The sequence below is a fragment of the Nicotiana sylvestris genome, chromosome 2 (genome assembly GCF_000393655.2).
Source record: "Nicotiana sylvestris chromosome 2, ASM39365v2, whole genome shotgun sequence".
NCBI classification, from domain to species: Eukaryota; Viridiplantae; Streptophyta; class Magnoliopsida; order Solanales; family Solanaceae; genus Nicotiana; species Nicotiana sylvestris.
The window spans coordinates 2,368,714-2,384,264 of NC_091058.1; positions in this window are offsets into that span (position 1 = coordinate 2,368,714).

Sequence of the window (15,551 nt, forward strand, 5' to 3'; positions counted from 1 at the left end):
GTTCTATTTGTGAAGAAGAAGGATAGCACTATGATGATGTGCATTGATTATAGGCAATTGAACAAAATAACAATTAAGAACAAGTATCCCTTGCCTCGTATTGATGGTTTATTCGACTAGCTTCAGGGAGCGAGAGTGTTCTACACGATTGATCTCCGTTCAGGTTATCACCAGTTGAAGATCAAGGACTCAGATATTCTTAAGACAGCTTTCAGGACCCGATATGGTCATTATGAGTTCTTGGTGATGTCTTTTGGGCTGACCAATGCCCCAACAACGTTCATGCATTTAATGAACATCGTGCTCCGACCTTATCTCGACTTGTTTGTCATAGTCTTCATTGATGATATTCTGGTGTATTCGCGTAGTTAGGAGGAGCACGCTGAACATTTGAGAGTTGTGTTGCAGAGATTGAGGGAGGAGAAGTTTTATGCAAATTCTCCAAGTGTGAGTTTTGCCTTAGTTTAGGCTTTCTTGAGGCATGTGGTATCCAACGAGGGTATTCAGGTTGATCCGAAGAAGATAGAGGCGGTTCAGAGTTGGCCCAGACCGTCCTCAGCCACAGAGATTCGCAACTTTTTTGGTTTGGCGGGTTATTATCGCCGGTTTGTTTAGGGATTTTCATTTATCGCATGGCCCTTGACCAAGTTGACTCAGAAGGGTGCTTTATTTGTATGGTCGGATGAGTGTGAGGAGAGCTTTCAAAAGCTCAAGACAGCCTTGACCACAGCTCCAGTGTTAGTTTTACCATCAGCTTCAGGTTCATATACCGTGTATTGTGATGCTTCGAGAGTTAGTATTGGGTGTGTATTGATGCAGGAGGGTAGAGTTATTGCTTATGCTTCTCGTCAGTTAAAGCCCCATGAGAAGAACTTCCCTATTCATGATTTGGAGTTGGCTACCATAGTTCACGCGTTGAAGATTTGGAGGCATTATCTGTATGGTGTGTCTTGTGAGGTGTTTACTGATCATCGTAGCCTCCAACACTTGTTCAAGCAGAAGGATCTCAATTTGAGGCATCGGAGATGGTTAGAGTTGCTAAAGGATTATGATATCACTATATTGTACACTTTTGGGAAGGCCAATATGGTGGCTGATGCTTTGAGCCGAAAGACAGTAAGTGTGGGGAGTTTGGCATATATCCCAGTTGGGGAGAGACCTCTTGTAGTTGATGTTCAGGACTTGGCCAATTGGTTCATGAGGTTAGATATTTCGGAGCCCAGTCAGGTATTGGCTTGTGTGGTTTCTCGGTCTTCCTTATATGATCGCATCAGAGAGCGCCAGTATGATGATCCACATTTGCTTGTCCTTAAGGACAGAGTTCAGCATGATAATGCCAGAAATGTGACCGTTGGTGATGATGGGGTGTTGAGGATGCAGGGACGGATATGTGTGCTCAATGTAGATGGGTTTCGGGAGTTGATTCTGGAGGAGGCCCATAGCTCGCGGTATTCCATTCATTCGGGTGCCACAAAGATGTATCAGGGCATCATTATTGGTGGAGGATAATGAAGAAAGACATTGTGGGATTTGTGGCTCGGTGTATCAATTGTCAGCAAGTGAAATATGAGCATCAGAGACCGGGTGGCTTGCTTCAGCAAATGGATATTCCGGAGTGGAAGTGAGAGCGGATCACCATGAACTTTGTAGTTGGGCTCTCACGCACTTTGAAAAAGTTGGATGCCATTTGGGTGATTGTGGATCGGCTGACCAAGTCCGCGCACTTCATTCCTGTATGTACTACCTATTCTTCAGAGCGGTTGGCAGAGATCTATATCTGGGAGATTGTTCATTTGCATGGTGTCCTAGTTTCCATCATTTTAGATAAGGGGCACTCAGTTTACTTCATAGTTTTGGAAGTCGGTGCCGCGAGAGTTGGGTACTCAGGTTTAGTTGAGCATAACTTTTCACCCTCAGACGGGCGTGCAGTCCAAGTGCACTATTCAGATATTGGAGGACATGTTGCGTGCTTGTGTCATTGATTTTGGAGTGTCATGGGATCAGTTTCTACTGCTTTCAGAGTTTGCTTATGACAACAGCTACCAGTCGAGTATTCAGATGGCTCCATATGAGGCCTTGTATGGGAGGTGGTGTAGATCTCCAGTTGGTTGGTTCGAGCCGGGTGAGGCTAGGCTATTGGGGACAGAGTTGGTTCAGGATGCTTTAGAAAAGGTGAAGGTAATTCGTGAGAGGCTTCGTACAACACAGTCGAGGCAAAAGAGTTATGCTGATAGGAATGTTTGGGATGTGTCCTACATGGTTGGTGAGAAAATTCTGTTGAAGGTTTCACCCATGAAGGGTGTTATGAGGTTTGGGAAGAAGGGTAAATTGAGTTCTCGTTTCATTGGGCCTTTTGAGGTGCTTCGGGGGATTGGGGAGGTGGCTTATGAGCTTGCTTTACCACCCAGCTTGTTGAGTGTGCATCCGGTATTTCATGTTTCTATGCTTCGGAAGTATATTGGGAATCCGTCTCATGTTCTGGATTTCAGCACGGTTCAGTTGGATGGTGATTTGACTTATGATATGGAGCCAGCAGCTTTTTTGGAGCGTCAAGTTTGAAAGTTGAGATCAAAGGACATAGCTTCAGTGAAAGTGCAGTGGAGAGGTCGGCCCATGGAGGAGGCTACCTGGGAGACCAAGCAGGAGATGCGGAGCAGATATCCTCACCTATTTGAGGCTTCAGGTATGTTTCTTGACTCGTTCGAGGACGAACGTTTGTTTAAAAGGGGGAGGATATGACGACCCGGCTAGTCGTCTCATGATTTACCGCTCTGTTTCCCCCATTTCTACTTCTTATTGCTTTGTTTATCAGTTCTATGAGTGATCGGGTTGATTGGCTCGGGTTCAGAAAGGATTTGGTGTTTGAGACACTTAGTCTCTTTTGAGCAAGCTTAAGTTGGAAAAAGTCAACCAAATATTGACTTATGTGTTAGAGGGATCGTATGTGAGTTCTGATGGTTCGGATAGCTTCAGGAGGTGATTTTGGACTAATGAGCGTGATTAGAATGACTTTTGGAGGTCCGGAGTAGATTTAGGCTTGAATTGGCGAAATTGGATTTCTGGCATTTTTCGATTGATAGGCGAGATTTTGATATAGGGGTCGGAATAGAATTCTGGGAGTTGAAGTAGTTCCGTTGTGTCATTTGGGATGTGTGAGCAAAATTTCAGGTCATTCAGACGTGATTTGATTAGGGTTTTTTTATCAAAAGCGTAATTTAGAAGATTTTTGAATTCTTAGGCTTGAATCCGATGGGAATTTGGTGTTTTGATGTTGTTTTGAGCGTTCCGAAGGTTGGAAAAAGTTTGAATGATGTTATGGGATATGTTGGCATGTTTGGTTGAGGTCCCGGGGGCCTCGGGTGAGTTTCGGGTGGTCAATCGGACCATTTTATGTGTTTGGAAAAGTGCAAAAAACTGCTCTTCAGTGTTGCAGAGAAATGACCTTCGCGTTCGCGAGTAGGCCCTCGCGTTCACGAAGGGGTTAGCTGGTGAGACTGAGATTTTAGCCTTCGCGTTCACGAGGAAGGCTCCGCGTTCGCGAAGGGCTGAGGCCGTCATGAATCGCGTTCGCGAGTTAGGCTTCGCGTTCGTGTAGAGGAAGTTGGGCAGCTGGGTTTAAGGTTGTTTTGTTCATCACGTTCGCGAGAAGGGGAGCACGTTCGCGAAGGTCGGGCTGAGGAACCATCGCGTTCGCGAGGGACTGGACGCGTTCGCATAAGAGGAAATTTTGTCAAAGTTAGAGTGTGCTTCGCTGTCACACCTTCTTTTTCCTGCACCCCCGGAAGGGAGGATATAAAGGAGTTTGTTCCAATTAAAGTGACAATCGAAACGAGATTATTTATTTATTAAATTCAGAGTCGCCACTTGGGATAATTTTATGGTGTCCCAAGTCACCGGTTCAAATCCCGAATCGAGGAAAAAATTGACTCTATATTACAGTCCGCGAACATAGAAATCTGGGTAAGGAATTCTGTTAACCCGGGAGAAGGTGTTAGGCATTCCCGAGTTCCGTGGTTCTAGCACGGTCGCTCAACTGTTATTAATTGGCCTATTATCTGATTTACTACACGTTTTAAAACTATTATGCATTTTTAAATTTAAAACCGCTTTTATTTATTATTTTTAGAAAAGATTCAGCGTCATCTAAAATACATCTTGAACCACGTCACATAAATGCACCCGCGGTCCACGACACATTTTATTTAACGTTGTTGGAATTTGGATTTGGTTCACATAAATGCACACCCGAGTTTAGGAAAGTAACTTTTTTAAAATAATGCGCCTAAAGCAGCTACACACTTTGTAATTATTTCCTAAACTAGTTTTGAGATTTGTTGTAACGTCACGTAGTATAGCAAAGGAACTGTTGGAGTTGAGATTTCAGTTATTTTCATATGGACTAAATCTTTGATACATGTAATTTAAACCCCAAAGCTTTGAGACGATTTTAATTCGTTGGCGTATGGGAAATTCATTTGCCACCCACGTCATCGAATTACCAAGAAATGGCAGAACAGAATATAAGACAATTAAAAATTCCAATATAGATTTTTGCAGGCTAACATCAAAAGAGACTAGCACATTTGCAGCAGGACATGCTTCATTTAAACACATGCAATTCCCTTTAAATCTAATTAGCCCTCATGACCCAGACATACAACTTCGCTGGCCAACACATTTTTCTTTAACATGTTTCAATTCATTCCTCAAAAGCAGTACGTATATTAGGTGACATTAGCACAAAAGCACTAGAGAAGTTAACTGCAAAGTTCTGAAAAAGGAAACAAAAAGACGCAATAACCTAAGGCAAAGTAATTACGCCAAAAGATAATATTCTGTTTAATTCTACACATAACATCAGATTTATAGAACTAATTAGCATGCACTAAAGAGGGAAAAAAGAATTTTCAAACAGATTTACAACTTTAACACATTTAACCCCACATAATAACAAGAGTATCATCTAAATTAAACTCACGCGAACAATCTCGGTAAACATCATGGAAACAAACAACAAAAATATTGAAAGAGGGAAAGAAAAACCTTGTATTAAATGAAGTTGAAGTTGAAAAAAAACTTACATCTATACGGGTCAAACAAATGCAAAGACCACAGCTAAAACGCTCGACAAATAGAGCTTGGTACAACTAGCTAAACAGTAAATCTCATCAACGAAACCCGAACTGGAGACCTCGCTGTGAACCTCAACGAGCTCAATTAAGAACTTTGCTGCTAAAGGAACTTCAAACCGAAATCGACGACTCGAACGGACTCAAATCAAACTCATTGATGATCTACGTTCTTGTGCTATATTTTCGGTATTTGGAGGTGTGGTTAACACTAGGATTTGGGGCTATTTTTAATAGTATTTGCAGCTGTTTTTGTGAGAGTTTCAGGTGGTCTTTGTGGTGTTTTACAGTTGGTGTGTGGAGGAGAAGGAGATAGGATGGGTTGGAGAAGAAGAGCGATGGAGAGGCTGCTCTCTTAGCTATCTTTTTTGTACTTAAGGTGTGTCCATGTGAGGGGTGCGGCTGGGAGCTTCAATGGAGTTTTTTCTTGTGAAGAAGAAGATGGTCTCCTCCTTTGTTTTTGTGCTAAAGAGTTGTATAGTCCAAAATTATGAAAAATTACGGCTGAAGCTTGGTGTGGGGATCTTCACTCTGTTTTTTGTATCTTTTTGGAGAAAGAGACGAACAATCTGATGGGGGAAGGGGTCCTTCTAAAATGGCGGATGGTTTTTTTAGTGTCTCCTCCTCTATTTAGGCATTAGGTACTATTATATAGGGGTAGAGATTATATTAGGGGTATGTGACTAGGAATTATGGGCTTGGGAATTATGGGCTAGGTCCAAAATTAGGCTTAAAAATGGGTGCTTAAAAATGGGTTGCTCGAACCCAAATTTTATTCTTTCCCCGCGAACGAGACTAAAAATACGATTTCATTTATTAATTAATCCTACTTAAGTAAAATAACTATTAAAATATAACTGGCCGTTAAACAAAACTATTTTTGGTATTTTTCAAGATTAAAAATGACTACAAAATATTAATAGAATAATTTTTGTAATTTTTATTTTTCTTGTAATGAAGTAAAAGAGTAAAAATTAGTTGAAATAGCTATACTAGGCCTAAATTAAATATTTACGTGCTAAAATATGAAAAATCTTGGGGAGGGTCAAAAATCACATGTCTACATTTGCGAACGCGAGACGTTGACCACGTTCGCGAAGAAGGAATTGAGGCCTGGGCAGAATGTTTAAATAGTCATCTTGTCTACGCTTTTGGGGTTAACTTCCACCATTTTAAGCGATTTTGGAGCTTTTTGAAGAGGATTGAAGGGGGATTCAAGGGGAAACACTTGGAGGTAAGATTCATGGACTTAATACTTGATTCTAAGGTGAATTCCACCTAATTAATCATGGAAAGTAAGCCTAATATTGAAGAACTAGGGCTTGTAATTGGAGACCTAGAACTTGGGATTTGAGGGGTCGTTTGTGGTTGGTTTTTGATGTTTTTGGTATGAATGAATTAGGGGAGTGATAAGGAGTCCATTGATGTAATTTTTATCGAAATCCAAGTCGTGAACCCGGGGGTCGGGTTTGGCCAATATCGGGATTTGTGTTGTAATTTGATTTCTTTCGAGTGTGCTTTGTTCCCTTAGAATATTTTGATGGTTTTCCACGGATTTTGGTTAGATTTGGAGCATCCAGAGGCCGATTCGAGGGGCAAAGACATCGCGAGCTAGAGATTTGGACCGGGTAGAGGTGAGTAATGATTGTAAATGTTGTCCTGAGGGTATGAAACCCCAGATTGCACATCGTTATGCTATATTGAGGTGACACACATGCAAGATAACGAGCGCGGGGTCGTGCACTGTTAGGGATTGTGACTTAGTGCATCCCGAATGATTGTTTTACCACGTATTTGACTGAAAACTGTTTGCTATCATCATGTTTTGGGCTGAATGCCATATTTGGGCCTCGTGCCAACTATTTGAACCCTTAGGGGATTTTTACTGATAGTTTCTCACTATTTTGATTTTATACTTGTACTCAGTCATGCTATATTCTACTATTTTCATAACTCAACTATGTTTATTCTGCGTTAACACTTAAAAAGATATTTTAAATGATATTTTGGGCTGGACATCATGTTTTACTATTGCCCGAGTGGCTTGTGAGATTCTGATTGAGTAAGGTCGAGGGCCTATGTTGTGAGGAAACACTGATTATGATTATGAGGCCGAGGGCCTGAGATTGGTACGCCAAGAGGTGACTTGTTGATATGAGGCCGAGAGCCTAGTCATAATGCCAGGAGATGACTTGATATTGTGGTTGGGATGTAAGGGGACCCTTTAGGAGTCTACACATCCCCAGTGAGTGCGGGTACCCATTGTGATGTGAGATATAGCCCAAGGGGCTGGTATTGTTCCATGTGTTGCCCGAGGGATTGATTCTATTGATATTGTGCCCGATGGGCAATTCTTTATGTGTTTATCTTTCCCAATTTCCTATCATTTACTTGCTTAACTATTAAAAAGGCATTCCAAAGAAGTTTAAACTGAATTAAAATGACTTTACATATTTTCACTGTTTCACTGTTTTTACTGGCTTTTACTGCTTCCTTATAATGTGTTGCTATGCCTTTACGTGGTTTCTTATTACTCAGTCTGCATTTATTATTATTATTCACTGAGTTGGAGTACTCACTTTACTCCCTGCAACCCATGTGCAGATTCAGGCGCATCAGATTCTGCTTGCGAGGGTTGAGAGCTGTCCAGTAGATTCCGGAGATTCACTAGGTAGCTGCCCGGCGATTCGCAGCCCAGTGCTTCTCCCTCTATCTTATTTCCTTCTGTATTAGTTATGAAACAAATTAGTAGACTCTATCAGATTTGTAGTAGTATTATAGATGCTCATGACTGGCGACACCCTAATGTCGGGCTGTGTTAGACTCATTTTCCGCAGTTGTACTGTTTCACCTTATCTTTTTGGGATATTTATTATGTTTGAGACTTGATTGTGTTCTCTTAACTGCTTAAAGTGAATTGGGAATGTGTCGGTTGGCCTTGTCTTCACGAGAGGCGCCATCACAATCGGGTCCGGGTTTAGGGTCGTGACAACCAGGCTTTAGCCTGGCGAGGCCAGCCAAAGGCCAGGCTGAGGCTGGCGACGCCAGGCCTGGGGCCAGGTCCAGTCCGAATTTTGAAGACTTATTTCGTCTCCTGGTTTGACTAGGACTTGGCCTACACGTTTAGGTCTTTTTCTACACATATTAATAGACCTAAAAATGCCACTTTAAAGGGAGACAATCAAGGGAGAGATTGAGATCGGACAGATTTGAGAGGGGATTCGTCCTAAGGAGGCAAGAACACATTAGGAGCAAGGCGGAGAATTCTTCTACGAGTTTTTCACTTCTTTTTTCCTATTTCCATTATTGGTTATGAATTCTAGTATTGTAGTTATGTATACTATTATGAATAACTAATTTGTTATCTAGGGTTTTGATGGAACCTATTGGAGGATGATTTTCCTGTTACGTTAATATATATTTGTCGTAGTATTTTCTCTATTTGTTCAACTACGTTATTATTGTGGTTGGTTGAAGAGATCTCAATCGATTGTGCCTATTTAGTGTGTATTACTCGGGAGAGAGTGCATATTTAGGTAATTGTTGAAAAACATAACTCCTAACGTATATGAGGGATTAATACGAAGGGTTTAAATGTGGGATTAGGGATAACGAAACCTTGGGTGCGATCCGAGTGAGCTGTACTTAATGGCAACTAGCGTAATTCAGGAGAATATATCTAGTAAATTGTGGTAATTAGTCGGAAGAGAGTTACGACAGTCAGAGTGCTCATGATCGGTAGAGAATACTTAGGCAAATTTATAGAAAATATAGCAGGAAGGATTCCGACAATAGGAGAAATTATAACTCTAGACCTCCTTAATCTTGTCTCCAATCCTTATCCTTGTTAATTGATAGTTTTAGTGCTTTCTAGTATTTGCTAGTTAATTAGATAAAAATAAATATTATAATCTTTATGATTAGAAAATTATTTGGACTTGTGTTTCTTAGTGATATTGAACAACTGTGTTATGCCTTAGTTCTCTGTAGGATTTGACTCCGGATTTGTAAACCGGATTATATTTGCAACAACCGCTTAGTCCTTTTTATAAGGTATAGTAGGGCATGATCAAAATCCCTCAAGAATTTTCATGTATATCTCATTATCAAGTGAGTCGTAAAAGTAGGCTGTAACCACATCCATTAAATGCATGTCAAGCTTTTCATGTACAGAAAAACTAATGAGATAACGAAATGTTATTGCATCCATAATAGGAGAATACGTCTCTTCATAATCGATATCAGGCCATTGTGAAAATCCTTGTGCAATAAGGCGTGCCTTATATCTTTGTACCTTATTTTTCTCATTGCTTTTATGTATAAAGACCCATTTATAACCAACATGCTTAATCCTATTAGGTGTTTGGACTACAGGCCCAAAAACTTCACGTTTCGCAAGTGAATCCAACTCGGAGTGGATTGCTTCTTGCCATTTTGGTCAATTACGTCTTTGTCGATATTCTCCAACAGATTGAGGTTCAAGATCGTAATTATCTTGCATAATGCTAGAGTCAACATTATATGCAAATACATAATCCACCACTATATCCACTCGATTCCAATTTGATTCAATAACGATTGGGTTTATTGATAGTTCCTTATTTTCTTGAGTCTGAGGCTCATTGATTTCCTCATGAATCTCAGGATTGGTTAAATCGTGGATTTCTTTATGAGGCTTTTTCGTAGGGTCATCTTGAGCATTTGTTTTTGTTTTTGTAGGATTTCAATCCTTAAAATTCAATGGTCTGCCACGCTTTAGGCGTGCTTTTGATTCATTAGCTATGACACTAGAATATTGTCAAACAGGTACATCAATACGGATTGGAACATTCTCTACAGGGATATGTAATTTTGTTATCCTTTTCAGATCCGTAAATGAGTATGGCATTTGATTTGCTATTTTTTTTGCAAATGAATAATCTTTTGTACCTTTTTGTTTTCACAAATAGAGGCACGTGGATCAAGATAAGACAATGATGGATTTTTTCACAAAATTTTTGGTTTGGTTTCACCATTTTCTCCCCCCTAATTTTGGAAAAAGTGTCTCATCGAATCGGCAGTCTGCAAATCGTGTAGTGTACAAATCCTCCGTTAATGTTTGGAGGTGGCGAATAATGGAGGATGATTCAAACCCAACAAAAATTCCTAACCTTCGTTGGGAACCCATTTTGGTGCGATATGGCGGTGCTACAGGCATATATACTGCACATCCAAATTTTTTTAAATAGGATATATTAGGTTCATGACCCAAAACTAATTGTAACTAAGAATATTGATGATAATTTGCCGGTCTGAGACAAACTAGAATTGATGCATACAAAATGACGTGACCCCAAACTGAAGTGGGTAATCTCGTTTTCATGAGTAACAATCTTACTATCAATTGCAGACATTTAATCAAAGACTCTACAAGGCCATTTTGAGTGTGAACATGAGCTGCAGAATGTTCCACTTTTATACCAACTAATAAGCAATAATCATTAAATGTCTAGGATGAAAGTTTAGCAACATTATCAAGTCTAATAAATTTAATTGGATTATTGGGAAACTGTGCCTGTAATCGAATTATTTGTGCCATTAATTTTGCATACGCCAGGTTGCGAGATGACAATAGGCACACATGAGACTATGTAGAAAATGCATCTATTAAGATCATAAAATATCTAAACGACCCACTAGATGGGTGAATAGGTCCACAAATGTCCCCTTGTATACGTTTCAGAAACGCAGAGGACTCAAACTCAACCTTTGTTGGTGATGGTCTAATAATAAATTGCCTTGATAACAAGAAGTGCAAGAGAATTCATTATTTAAAAGAATCTTTAAATTCTTTAACGTATGCCCATTTGAGTTTTCTATAATCCATCTCATCATAATTGATCCAGGATGTCTCAATCGATCACGCCAAAGTACAAAAGTATTGGAATCAGTAACCTTTTGCTTTACGATAGAATGCACCTCAATTGCACTAATTTTTGTCCAATACATGCCATAAGATAAGGATGAGAACTTCTCAATAACCCTCCTCTGGCCAGAGACATTTTTAGTAATGATCAGATATTCAAGATTATTCCCGGCTATTGTCTCAATATGATATCCATTTCGGCGGATATTTTTAAAACTCAACAAGTTCCTCTTGGACTTAGAGGTGAACATTGCATTATATATGATAAGTATTGTTCCCTTAGACAAAATTATAGTAGCTCTTCCAGAGCCTTCAATTAGATTACTACTACCAGAAATTATAGTAACATCTGCCTTACACATCTTAAATGAGAGAAATAGCTTTACAATAGAACTTTGATACGAGAGGTAATTCTTATTGAATATTGCAAGGAAACGATAGAGGTAATTCTTAATGAATTTCAGATGATTTACAATGGGATAAAACCTCTCTATTTATAGGGGGAATAATGACTTAGCCACAAAGTAACAATGTAACGACCCAATCGGTCGTTTCATGAGTTATAGCCATATTTCCCTCATTCCTACTTTCTTTTGTGTTCTTCAGTTGTGTTTTATTATATCGTGTTGGTTGATTTGGGTCTGGAGTGACTTTGGAGTGGAATGAGGCACTTAGCCTCCTATTTAGAAGCTTAAGTTAGAAAAGTCAATCGGATGTTGACTTATGCATAAACGATCTCGGATGGGATTTCTGATGGTTCCGTTAGCTCTATTAGGTGATTTTGGACTCAGGAGCACATCCAGAATGTGATTTGGAGGTCCGTGGTAGAATTAGGCTTGAATTGGCAAAAGTTGGTAATTTAGCGATTTTGGTCGATAGTGGAAGAATTTGATATCGGGGCCGGAATGGAATTCCGGAAGTTGGAGTAGGTTTGTAGTATCATTTATGTCTTGTGTGCAAAATTTCAGTTCATTAAGAGGTAATTGGGTAGGTTCCAGCATCGTTTGTGGAATTTGAAAATGTAGAAGTTCTTAGGCTTGAATCCAAGTGTAGTATGGTGTTTTGATGTTTTTTGAGGGTTTCGAAGGTTCGACTAAGTTCGATTGATGTTATGGGATGTTTTGGTATGCTTGGTCAAGGTCCCGAGGGCCTTGGGCGAGTTTCGGGTGGTTATCAGATCACTATTTGGCTCTAGAAGTTGGAAATATCTAATATTTGGTGTTGGAAAGTTGCAGGTCTCGGATCTTGGAGGTGCGGCCGCGGAGTGGATTTCATAGACTGTGGTAGAAGAAATGCGGCCGCGTTGGGAAGTTCGCGGACCCCGAAAAGGAAAGGGGTCAGGTATGCGGTCGCGGTGGATTTAACGTGGACCGCGGTGAGGTGTATGCAGCCGCGGTGAGAAATACGTGGACCACGGAATGGAAGTTTAGAGGGCACTATATAAGCGAGGTTTAGGGTTTTATTTCACATCTTGGACTTTGGGAGCTCTGTTTGAGGCGAATTTTTGGGAGTGTTTCAAGGAAATCAGTGGGGTAAGTAATTCTAACTCGGTTTTGGCTAATAATCATGAATATACCATTGATTTCGTCATTTGATTAGTAATTTGGGATGAAATTTGGGAAAAAATTGTGGAGTTTCATAAAATGAACTTTTGGGATTTGAAAGTTGATTCGAAGTCGGAATTGGGTGAAACTAGTATGGTTAGTCTCATAATCGAATGGGTTATCGGATTTTGTGACTTTGGTCGGATTTCGAAACATGGGCCTGGGGCCCAACTTTGAATTGACTTTTTGACTTTTGACATAAAGCTTAGCATTTTCTTATGTGATTGATTCCTTTAGCTCGTGTTGATTGTATCGAATTGTTTGTGGCTAGATTCAAGGCATTTGGAGGCCGGTTCGAGAGGCAAGAGCATCGCAGATTATGAATTTAACCGGTTTGAGGTAAGTAATGATTGTAAATCTAGTCCTGAGGGTATGAAACCCCGAATTTTTCTTCGTTTTACTACTTTGAGATGACACACATGCTAGGTGACAGGCGTGTGGGCGTGCACCGTTGGAGATTGTGACTTGGTCTATCCCGCAACAACTATAAAGTTGCGTATTTGACTGAAACTATATGATACTTATGTGTTTTGGAAAGAATTTCTATAAATTGGGCTGAATGTCATAATTGGGCCTTGTGCCGGAGCTATTTGGACCATTGAGAGCCTTTTTCTTATTATCCTCTCACTGTTTTGATTGAAAATACATACTCACTCATGCTATGTTTACTAATTTCATAACTCAGTCTTTATTACCCCTTTTGATGCATATAAAACGTTATTTTGGGCTGAGCACCATGTTCTTACTGATAGCCTGAGTGGCTTGAGAGGTCTATGACTGAGTGAGGCCGAGGGCCTATTTTATAAGGATATTATGTGATCGGGTTACGCGCCGCAGTATGTTGTTACTAATTCATGATTATGTGAGGTCGAGGGTTTGATTGATTTATGCCACGAGGTGGCTTGATATAGCGCTTGGGCTGTAGGAGCCCATCCGGAGTCTGCACACCCATAGTGAGCGCAAGTACCTTAAATGAGTGATATGAGATATGCCCGAAGGGCTATATACGAGTGACTGTGAGGCTGCCCGAGGGGCTGCTATGAGTGATGTTTTTCCCAAGAGACTATTTATGATTTTCATCACTTTCACTTTCTTTTGCATTGGGTCTCTGTTGAAACCGTTGAAAAATATCTTCAAATAATTTTTAATGAAAATTGGATTTTTAATGAGATAATTTGACTCACACGCTGTATTGAAAGCATGTTGTATTTAATGAGGTTACATGATGTGGACTTTATGTGTTTTGCTGGTCATCACTACTGCTCAGTCTTTATTTACTTTTATTACTTACTGAGTTGGCGTACTCACCTTACTCCCTGCACCTTGTATGCAGATCCAGGATAGCTGGACGTGCTAGCGAGTTTTGATTTCATCCGTCGCGGATCTGTTGGAGTTAGCAAGGTAGCTGCATGGTGATCACAGTCCTGCTCTTCTCCCTCCTATCTCCCTATAGATGTTTTTAGTTGTTTTCCAGACTGTATTAGTCTTAGTATTATCGGACAGTTTTTAGTAGATGCTCATGACTAGTGACACCCCGATGTCAGACTTTTCTTTCCGCACTTTGTTATTCAGATTTCTTATGAAGTTTTATTAATTATATAGCTTGAGGTAATCTTTGAATTGAAATATCGGGTTGTTTTGGTAAAAGAGTCGGCTTGCCTAGTTCCACGATAGGTGCCATCATGACATGGTAGATTTGGATCGTGACAAACAAATTCTCTAAAAGACAGACATTCACTCTAAGTATAATTCTATTCTAACATATGAATATTTTTACCTTAATTTATACGCTTGCTAGTTAAGATAAGCTAAATAACTACACATAACCATCCATAATAATAAATAAAATTAGTAAACACGGTAAATTGTAGTGTCCTTTTTAATACAATTCGTGCGTTTAATTGAAAATAAAAACAAATAAGTTTTACTTAGTAAATTATATGCATACAAGTTAAACTGAAAACAAGAACAAATAACCTGTAAGTAGGGGTGGACATAAAATCCGAAAAACCGAATTCCGAACCGAACCAAATTAATTTGGTATTTCGGTACTTCGGTTTATTTCGGTACAAAAATTTCGGTATTTCGGTAATTCGGTACAGTATACGGTATTGGATTATTGATATTTCGGTATACCGAAATACCGAAATAGATTAATGAGGTGAGATCAATATTTCGGTGTCCCTGTCATTATTAGTTCTAATTGGTTACTCTACTCAACTCTGCTACACTGCTACAGCATCTCAGTGAGCAATGGACTATGAAGCAGAAGATAATTGTGCTAAACTGCAAACTGTGATGGGCCAGAAACAGGAACAAGGCCCATTCGGAAAGGAAAAAGAAATAGGGAAGGACCATCTATCTGTTGAAATAATGTTAAGAAAATGTCATCATTCTTTTCTTGTTTATGAGTATTTATCAGCCTCAAGTACATTTGAAAATTTATGTTCATCTGCTGTAACATTGTCATTTGATGGGCTTAGTACAAAATGAACTAGTCATTGGAAGACAAAAAACTATAAATCATATCATCTAATCGTTGATTAGTTTGGAGTTTCTATCTTTACTATTAGAGTAATTGAAGACATTACGCCAGATTTTGCTAGTTAATGGAGGGGGAGACAGTGAAGATTTGGTTTAAACCGAAACCGTACTGAATCAAAATAAGAAATATCGAACCGTACCGAAATATTATGGTACGGTATTTGGTATATCCAATTGATAGACCGAACCGAAATTCTTAAATACCGAACCGAAATACCGAACGCCCAACCCTACGTGTAAGGTATAACGTAACTACTATTGCTATGCTTATGCACTCAAGTTAATTGAACCCACATATGTTGTTTGAGTTTCTGCGTCTTTCGAAGGAAAGCTCTACTGGAGACTGGAGTATAAAATTGAAAAATATTT